This window comes from Carassius gibelio, chromosome B16 (assembly GCF_023724105.1).
Source record: "Carassius gibelio isolate Cgi1373 ecotype wild population from Czech Republic chromosome B16, carGib1.2-hapl.c, whole genome shotgun sequence".
Classification (NCBI taxonomy): domain Eukaryota; kingdom Metazoa; phylum Chordata; class Actinopteri; order Cypriniformes; family Cyprinidae; genus Carassius; species Carassius gibelio.
In genome coordinates, this window is record NC_068411.1 from 22,305,978 (window position 1) to 22,314,446 (window position 8,469).

Below are 8,469 nucleotides of genomic sequence, written 5' to 3' on the forward strand. Positions count from 1 at the left end.
ACAACAATCCTCTTCAAAAGTCACCCTAATAATATATTGTTTCTCAATATATTTGTTTTCTTTAATCGCATGCTAACATTTATCTAAAAAATAAAAATGAAGTAGCCTAAAATAAAAATACCAACATTTCAAATAATAAATTATAAAATAATGTAATAACTTAGTCCTTTTTTATAATAGATTGTGTTTTGCCACACGTTTTGTTCTAATAAATCAGCTTCCCAAAATGGAAAATTATTTCTAAAGCTTAACAGTCTATAGGCTAACTTTAAAAGAATATGTATTACTCCATTATTTGCTAATTTATTATTTATATCAGTTGTAAAAACAGAAAAAAAAGAGACAAAAGGACCAGAAAATATATAAGCATCTTATAATATGCAGTAACCTGCTGGGTTTTAGCCCAGCCTGATACAAGGACTGTATGGTGAAGACTGTGGAATTGAAGAGCGATGTTACCTGGAATGCGAATTTGTGGCACAAAGACTATTCAATCATTTAGAGTAAAAGCCAGGGATGTACCAAGAAGAGAACATAACTTTGTTTGTGTGTGTGTGTGTGTGTGTGTGCGTGCGTGCGTGCATGCACACTTTAACATATGTGCATACACAAGTCTTTTTTTAATAAGCCATTACAACTACTAAATGTGGCATCATATTAATCCACAACTAAAAATGACTTACCACTGTGGATATAAATAGACACAGTAAACCATGAATGAATGTGTGTGGAATGAGTCTCCGGGGCCAGAGTTTGTCCAGATGTCACTATGAACGACAGCTCTGTAGGAAAGCAGATAGCATGTCCACAGCAGGCAGTATTCCCAAAGAGTTAGGCTTTTGTTCAAATGGGATGTATGCCCAGATTGACTGTGATTTATGATTTATTAAATTCTGGACCATACATTTCCAGTGACCACCAGCTTAACTCTCAGGACAAAAGATGTGCATTACTTTATCCTGCTGTGAGACTGTAAAAGTCATATTATGGTGGTTTGCTGGATGTTATAATTATATTCCATTATTTCAGTTTCCCAGTGGTTATGAAATAACCATTCGTATATGTAAGACATAACTGATCAGTGCTTTCTGCAAAAAATGGATTCTCCAACTGCCTTCGAAAGTTCTAAAAGTTCTCAAACTTCACTATGGGTTTAGTGTCTAAAGATACAGAATCCTTGAAACACCCATTCTATAGGAGAAGAGCACTTATATGTGCAAGTCTGATGAGTACAGCTTTGTTACGTATGCATAATTAAGCCGAAATGCACTCTGGGATGACCAATGTAGTCAGGCCTACCTTAAAACCCAGTGGCTTCTTTCTCTCTACAATGTACAAATCACTTCCAAGCTCATGCCCATGTCTGGTGAAGCACAGACCCGGGCAACGCCACCTCCTTCATCAGTAGAGTATCATCAAACACAGGAGATGTGGATTAGCAATGATTAGCAGGGATTATAGCTGGTTAATGGTGGGAAAATACATTAGGAGCCATGGGCTCAGGGAGGGATTTCGCTCACGCTAGCGGATTTGCATTGATCCAGAGCAAATGAATGAGGATTAGCCACATCTATCTACAGATAAATAACATTAAGCATATTATTTGGGCAAGAGCTGTTATTAATGACATTACATACACCACAACAATGCCGGTAATTATAACAAATGGGCCGAATAAAGGTATTTTTAAGTTTGTGTCTTGTTCTAAGAGGGTGTGAAGATTTTCAAGAGCTGAGATTTGTTTAAAAAATAAAAAAATAAAAAAATACTGTAGTGTGAGATTTCATATTAGAAGACTTTAAAACTTTCTCTTAAAGGGATAGTACACATTAAAAATGAAAATTCTGTCATCCTTTACTCTCCCTCATGTTGTTCCAAATTTGTATGACCAACATGCAACACACGTTATGTATAGCAATACTCGTTTTGACATCTAATGTTTGGAGAGAAAAACTTCTAATTTCATGTCCTGCAGAAAAAAGAAAATTATACATGCAGGGAACGACATCAGGGTAAGTAAATGATGACAGCAGTCATTTATCTTTTGAATTAACAAGATAATTGTATTTAAAACATGTCAATTTTGACAATTTAAACAATTTTGTTTTTATGTCCATATTCCAACCCCAAAAAGTAAACACCATTTGTTGCTTCTGTGCCTTTAAGATTCCTACAGTAAAGACCCTTGTATGTACATATGAAATGAGTAATAGCATATTTACACACAGGTTATGTGTTTTTATTTTGATCTAATACTGTAGATTTTAAACACATTTTTCAATAACAACCTGTTTATGAAATCTACATTACATTCTGAAAGAATTTAAAAACAATCTATGCTGAAGCATGCCACTCAAACTGTGAAGATCAGATCCTAAATGTAATTTAATTTAATTTAATTTAATTTAAAAATAAAATTAAATTAAATTAAATAAAACTTCAGTTGCATATCTTCAACACTGGTAATTTCTAGAATGACAGAGCAAGCAAACAGCGAGGAACAGCATTATTATTATTGTTTCATTCATCATTTGTTATTCTGGTGTTTAATAAAATTAATAATAATATTAATCTCATTTATACCAAATTACTGGACAGGTTAACTTTCAGAAAACAATAAATAAGTATAAAAGTGGGCAGTTGTGTTCATCTCTGGGACAAAGCTATAGAGCCATTTCTGGAGCTAAGTTTCAACAAATGCTCTTATTTTAACTGTGGAGGATGTTTTGAGTTCTGAAAGTTACAGTATGTTTTCGTAGCACAATGAACCCTTTTATCTCAAGACAACAAGGAAAATTTGATTCTACATGATATGACCCCTTTAAGTAGAATTTCTTCAGCGACGGCCACACATTGTGGTGCGTGATAGCATGCTGCTGCACAAGGCTGTGTTTGTCCCATTCAAAGCAACTGATGGGAAGGCAGTGAGGAACAGAAGCACGGAGAGACATGTGCGGTCGAGCTTGCATCACCACAGTTTCCAAGCAAGTGATCTGATAATATTTACCATTGTTCTGTCTACCCTAGTCTCCTACACTCACAGCCTACACTCGACTCTCAGTGCGCTATCATTTATGTAATAAACACCTGACCCCGACAGTGAAGGGCAGAGTGGTTGAGAATCAGAGGAAGGAGGGGAAAATGTATTTTTTTTTTTTTCATCAAAAATTCTCTCTCTTCCATACCTCAAGGTTTCACCTCAGAGCTGCATGAAAGATGGGCAACAATGTGGCCACACAGCGATCAGCTGTTTACCATATGAAAAGCTTTGGCTGAGCACAGGAGGAAACAGATTCTTAGTTATTTATGATGCCAGGGCCCTGAATCTATATGGACCCTCCTTCAATTTGATTCTCAAATACAGACCTGTATATACAGGGTTCAAGTAAAGTCATGGAGAGTGCTCCAACCTTCCCACTGCTTCTCTCCTTCGCTTCAAGTGGGCCGCAGCACCTGTCTGTGCCAGTGCTCTGGTGATGTAATGAATCCTCAGAACTGTAAAGGGATTTTGGGGGTTAAAACTTGTGCTTTTAAGGTCTTAAATATTTAGTTGCATCTCAGGTTTGCAAGAAATAAAAATCACTTTTACAGTAATGCGACTGAAAGTCCAAAGGTCATTTGTACTGGAGGGTTTAAATCTAAAATTTGAAGTTTGCATTTTTGTTTAAGCACATACACAAATGTTTATTATCTCATCTGTAAAGTCCAAATCATCTTTTTGAGATGTAATGGTTACATACATCACTTTTTTGTATTCCTGTGTGTATCAAGGTAAAGTTTTTGAGATCACTGGGTTTAAATGCTCACAACATAAACTGAAAATCCTCGATTGCAAATAACTTTGCATAGACGAGGTAAGTAAGAAATGATGTTTTAAACTTTATATATTCAAAACAAATAATCCTACACTTAATCAGTGTTTTAGTTTAATAATCCAGTAAAAAATTTTAAAATCCTTGCAAATCAAGTTACTTGACAAGCAACACATAGAATATAACAAAATGTTTATATGTGTGTATTTTGCATTAGATTTCCATTTGTTTTAAGTAGGAACAAGGGGAAAACAAGTGAGAAATCTGCCAGGGCTGTAAAACAAAAACATTTATATTTAATATACAATCTGAAATATTGTAAAGTGTTACTTTTAAGCAAACATTACGATTTCAGATGCAAAAACCTCTAAGTCTGTCTGAGATTTTCTTTCTTTTAAATGAGCATTTTTATCAGGCTCCTTGTGTTTAGGTTCAATAATTTTACTTTAATTACAATAAAAAAGGTTATTAGTTTGTTTATTGGTTATTAGATAGTAATGTCATATTCTCAAAAAAGTAAAAAAAACTCCAATGTTATTTACATAGGAGTATGATAAAAATGCTCATTTAAAAGAAACAATCTTAAATGAACTTATTATTTTTTTGTACAGTAGTTTAATTACATAAGTTTTTTTGTTGTTGTTTTTTTTTTTTTACTTTAAAACAAAATCAAGTAAAAGATACAAAAAAAATCATTATGAAGTCATTTTTGTGGTGTATAACTGTATGACTTACACCTCTAGGTGCATTACTGTTATTTGTTTGTTTCTGGGGCAAGTCGTGTATTTACTGTAGTAATTAATGGTACAGTGTAGTCACAGATGCTCACAGCAAATGTTTTTCTCTGGAATGGTCATTTAATCTTCATTGTTGGAGTTTGGCTTATTAATTAATTAGTCTCTTTATTACAAGAGAAACCGAACATTCTTGATGCATTTATTTGCTCATGCACTGATATTGTGTCTTACATTAGAATCATGTGCCTTATGATAACTTTGAATGGCATTATCAGAACAGTCCTAAATTCCTCTCGTCTCTGATTTGCTACATCTCAAATATTATGTTATAGTACAGATGTCCAGCTCTCTGTCCACTATCATTTTTTCTAAAGCTAAAAGCTTCATAAAAGCTTCTTAGGAAGGTCACAAGTTAATAACTCACCCCAAAGGCCTTCTTCTCAAAGGTGTAAGTCAAGCTATAGGTTCTCCAATACTTCACATTCAAAACCTAGCCTTTGTGTGGTGGCCATAGGGGACAGCTCTTTCAAGAATTAAATCACAAGGCTGACAGTAGCTCTAGAAAAATAAAAAATAAAAATAAAATGACAGAGTCTGAAAGAAGGCTATGCTAAACAATGGGAAGGTCACAAGGGCTGGGAGATTTCCAGGGTCCTTCAGACAAAATCTGTAGGGTTTTGTGTTTAGCACTTCTAAAAGCGATAGATAAACACTTGTTTGTATTTCCACAATTCTGCGAATGGTCTGGGTTCAACAACATGTTGCACATGAAGGTTTTTCTTTTTTAGCAAGCAAAGAAGAAAACTAATCAGATGTCTGTTTTTGCTACAAAATGTAATATGGCATTCGCCCACAAACTCAACTTGACATTACGTATTTGAGGGTGATGACCAACTTCTTTGAAATCTCTTTAATATCTATGCATGTTCTGGTTCAGGCCCACCCTCATTGCCCTCCAAAGCACTGCCACAAGAGAGAAGAGCAATGTGCAAACGAGCCCTTCGGCTCACAACTGCCAAAATAACAACAACAACAACAACAAAAAGAAATAAATGAGAAAGATGAAACGAGGGGAGACAAGGAGGGAGCGCGAGACGGATCGAGATGAAATAGAGACCTGCCGCTGAGCTCAAGGACGCAGCGCGCGACTGCGTAATTAGAAATGTACACAGACGATTTAGATGCAGGGATGTGATTAGGGAAAGCAGCCCGGTCTTCATCTTAATCAGCTCACTTCTGAGAGCTCCTTATGGATGGGAGGGGGACATACTCCCAAAGAACAAGACTGAAACCATCCACTCAAACAGACTGAAGAACTGAGGGAAAGAGAAGGAGAGATGTGAAAAATGGTGGAGAGTAGGAAAAGATTGACTGGCAACAAAGAGAATGGAAAGAGAAAATGGAAACATTAACGATGGCAACAGTGAACCATTTTCAGAAGACAACTGGTAATAATAGTAAGTCAAGTAAGAGTGAAGTAATGCAAAATTAAAAAAGAATGAAAAATGTGTTCCAATAATGTGATCATAACTATAAATAAATACTTAAAAGAATATATAATAATAAGTATAATTATTTTAAAATAAATTACATGTAAATCGTAAATCGTATATATATTTTTAAAATCATAAATAATAATGTTAAAATTATTTAAAATCAGTGTTTTTTAAAATATTGTTTAAAAATTCCTTAAAAAAATAAATTCTCAGATTTAAATATGAATGTTTTCTTGGGGGGAAAAAATATAATTTTAGGTGGATTAAGAAATGGAAAATGTAATGTGAAATTAATCAAAATAGTTTCCTAGACAAATACTAACCATTTTGTATTAGACACAATATTTGGTGATTTGACAGGTGACCAAGAAAATGTGCTTATGTGTTGAATTAACTGATACTATTTAAGTAAAACAAAATCAATATGACTGAATCAACCTGTATGGCACCTAATGGCACATCAGTTTTTGCATTGTATGCAAGGCCATTTTAATGTGTACATAGTACTGGGAACTAAGAGACATTATGCAGTGACTAAATAGTGGACAATAGAGGTAATCACAGACAGCAGAGGCACAGAGAACAGACAGATGCTAATGTCCACTATCCGTCACTGAAATATGCCCACTCATCCACCTCTCTTAGTTAGAGAAAGAACAGTTCTGCTCATGAGATACACACACACAAAAAAGAAGACTGACACACAAATAGTCAAATAATGAGTGTGGGCATTTAAAAAAATAATACTCAGCCTCCATCCCTCTCTTTCTCTCTCGTTCTCCATATCACCAGCCATGTTATTGATCACCTTTAACCTCTGCTTACAGCACTGTCAAACCTACCATTTAGGGCCTTCCCCAGGGCCGAGCAGCCATCAATGACACCCCTGCCCCATAAATCATTACCAAGCCTGTGAGGGTCTGCTGCCCAGGGGCCTGACATTCAGGGGCAAAACCCAGCCGATCTCCCTTAACACGCCCCCAGGGGTCAGAGGTCATCCCATCAACCCTGTGCCATCCGCTCCCTCGGCCCACTGCTGGCACTCGTTTGATTTTTAAATCAAAACAAAGGTCAGGAAGATCGTCCTCTTGCTCTTTGCACCACACAAGTGACACTTTCACACTGTTAACACTCCTAATCGGGCTCACAGCCAACAGGACATGGTCGTTCGACAGGGGAGGCAGGTGGTGTCAGAGGTGATGGCTCCAAATACTTCTGGAATAATCTATAAGCTTGGGCCTGGACCTTGTCGGGTTCAGGGAAATAAGATGATTCATTTATAGATACCATCAAAGTTAGGAGACTAAGAGGTTTTGTGACCAAACTTTCCTCATCACTGATGTGGAAGTCTGTGAGGGCTAAAAATATTGATTTTTATGATTAATTGCAGTCTTTATATGAACAATCCTGATATCAATATTTTAAACCTCAAAAATAATATTTTACTTTATTATAAGTGTCTGCATGAAAAATGCATTTGTACAGCAAAGTAAATATACAATAGCCAATTCATGATCATATGTGTCTTTATGAATTGGGGCTTTTTATGGAATCAAAAACATACAACGCAACCATTCTGATTCCCAAAAAACGAATTTCTAGTAACTGGCTTTTAAGCTTTTAACAATTAGCTTAAAGGAATAGTTCACCCTCATGTCTTTCCAAACTTTTACAAGTTTATTTCTTATGTTTAACACAAAGGAATATATTTAAAATATTTTTTTTCAAGAACCAAACAGTTGTTGGTCCTTACTGGCTTCTATAGGGAAAGAAATACTATGGAAGTCACTGGGGACCATCAACTGTTTGATTACCAGCATTCCTCAGAATATCTTCTTTAATGTTCAACATAAGAGAGAAACTCATACAGGCTTGGAACGACGTGAGGCTGAGTAAATAATGGCACATTTTTGGGGTGAATTATCCCTTTTAAAAGGCGAGTTGCCAATTTGAATTGATCTGAAACTGCCCTGTATTCACAGCATTAGCTATGAAAAAAAAGGATATTACGACTGAAACACACCTTAAAGAATAAGCTTCTAATAGTTTCAGAATAAAAAACTGGACCGAGAGTTTGTGAATTAGAATTGAATCAGAAAATGTATACTGATATAATACAATTGGATTACAAATAGTAAAACAAGTAAAATACAGTTTCACACATTTTTTTTACAAATAAATAAATAAATAAAAATATTATATATATATATATATATATATATATATATATATATATATATATATATATATATATACACACACACATATATATATATATATATATATATATATATATATATAAAAACAAGTTATCACATTTGAACAGTACATTTACTGCACTGTAAATTTTATTGTGGTACATTTACTGCTATTAATATTAGTAAATGTTACTGAACTCTCATTCATTTACACCAAAGAAATAAA